Raw genomic sequence first — 2,168 nt, 5'->3', positions numbered from 1 at the left:
CTGTCTAACTCTATCTGTCAAATAAATAATAAAAAGAAAAAAGAAAAGAAAGTAAGTAGTGAACTTGACTTTAAATGCGAAAAGGCAAATATTTAAGTTAAAGGTTGCCATAAAATCACCCTCATGTGTGAGCTTCCTTAGGTATTGCCTGTGTTCACTGCTAACAAAATAGATTCAAAAAAAAAAAACCTCAGGCCATTTCTTTTTCCAAAATCCACAGGGGAAAAAGAGTGGGCAAAAAAGGTCAAATAGCATGGGCAAACAATTCATAGATAGAAAACATCCAATGCCTAACCAGAGGGAGACATTGTCCTCCCCCAGAAGTTCCCAGAGACATGCATATCACAACAGCATCCCTCCAAGCTGAAGACACTGGCAAAACACGAGAACTTGAATAAAACCAAGCGCTGTAGAAGATGCGGGAAATGGGGACCCATGCGACTCTGGGGAAACTGCCAAGTGACACTGTCATTCTGGAGGACCCGTGGGGCGCGTGGGTGGCAGGCCTATGACCCTGAAAGCCCCCAGGTCTTTAACTCAGAGACCCGTGTGATGGTGGTAGATACATGTGACAGAATTCCGGGTATCAGTCAGAAGCAATAGACCAGATTTACATGCAACACACGGACAGATCTTTAAGACAACGTGCTGAGTGACAGAGGAAGAAGATATATAGCTTTATATTAAATTACTCTTCTTATAAATTAAAAGCACATGTGTACTCCATAAATTACCATATGTCTTTGAAAGAATATATATTGGAGCGGGTGCTGTACCTGGAGGTGGGACAGGCCGAGAAGAATGGAGTACAGATGAGGGATATAGAGGGAACCGAAGGGAACAGATAAAACAAGAAGGATCTACGCAGGGATCAATGAGAAAGGCAGCGAGACATGATCTCAGCTGTGCGGCTAATTCTACCGCGTGCATCTGAAAGCCAGAGACCAGCATACGAGATGGGCTCTGTGCCTCCACGCTCCCACCTCCTAGTCCCCCTCGCCGACTGATGATCCCCAGCCATGATCCTCGCCGTGCGAGCCTGGGAGTGTGGAGCCCAAGTATCTGCAGCTCAGGAAGAGGTTGGAAGTGAAGGTCCCCAGCTGTTTGAACCTCTGTGCTGAGGGGACTCCCCAAGTCCCTAGATTCTTTGCAGTAATGGTAGCAGAAAAGTTGGTTCACTCTGAGAAGAGGTAATGGCTATGTGGACACAGAAAGCAAGTATCTGAAGCTGGGGGCTGCCGTTGAAGCCACCTTGGCTCTGGGCTAATATGCCCTGAAGGCAGAGTGCAGGGACCTTACCCAGCCCTTCTCAACCAAGGCTTCATGGCTGGACAGGGCTGAAATGTCTCGGGAACATCTGGTCTCCCTTGAAGCTTCCCCAGTGCGCTTGCGGCCACCAGGTAGGGGCACAGCTTGACGCTCCCGATGTTTGCCTGTGTGTGGGAGACCATGCAGCTCCCCTGCAATTCAGCTTTGCATGCTCCCGGCATCCCTTGTGTCTCTCCATCTACCCCTGGAGTTTGGGTGAGTCCTGCCTCAGGCTTCCCTTCTCAAGGGGAGGCCAAGAGAGGTGTCAGGATGAATGGGGCATCTTGGATAGCAGTAACGGTTGCAACAGTTCCCAAGTCAATAAACATTAGATGACATAAGAAAGAAGAAAGAGGAATGGCAAGAGGAAGGGAGTAGAAGGGAGATCAACAAGGTCATGGTCCTCCAAGAGTTCAGGGCAGACCTGGTAGATCCTCTTTTTTAAGAACAGAAAGATGAAGTTCAACATAAAGCCATTGCAAGCCTTGGCCAAGGCAAACAGCAGATAGAAGCTTGTGGGTCAAGGTCTTCTTGTTTCAGTGGCTCAAATTTAAGCATTGGCCAGATGACCAAGATGCTGGCCAAAAGGATGTAGGGAGAAGGAATTGCCAAACAGGCTTGGTCAAGTGGATGAGGACTGTTCTCTGAGCAGGCCAGACAGCTGGGCAGTGGCTCAGAGGGGCTGAGAGCCAGTGGGAAACAAGGCAGCAGACAGCCTCAAGCCTTGAACAGGTACCATTCCCTATCCACCAGCGGCAAGGTGGGACTTGCCAAGAAACCCCTTGGACACTTTCTCCATCACTCCTTTTGCTGCTCTCGGCTGTTCTAGAGATTTCCTTTCATCCTGACTGTTTCATGCG

The 2,168-nt window shown here is 48.7% G+C and overlaps 1 pseudogene; it reads left to right on the top strand.

The window, feature by feature from the left end:
- The first annotated feature begins 737 nt into the window (after positions 1-737).
- On the top strand, positions 738-1,267 carry LOC133752828 (selenoprotein W-like; annotated as a pseudogene).
- Positions 1,268-2,168: the final 901 nt, after the last annotated feature.

Source organism: Lepus europaeus, chromosome X (assembly GCF_033115175.1).
Source record: "Lepus europaeus isolate LE1 chromosome X, mLepTim1.pri, whole genome shotgun sequence".
Classification (NCBI taxonomy): Eukaryota; Metazoa; Chordata; class Mammalia; order Lagomorpha; family Leporidae; genus Lepus; species Lepus europaeus.
This window is presented reverse-complemented; position numbering and strand designations above follow the sequence as displayed.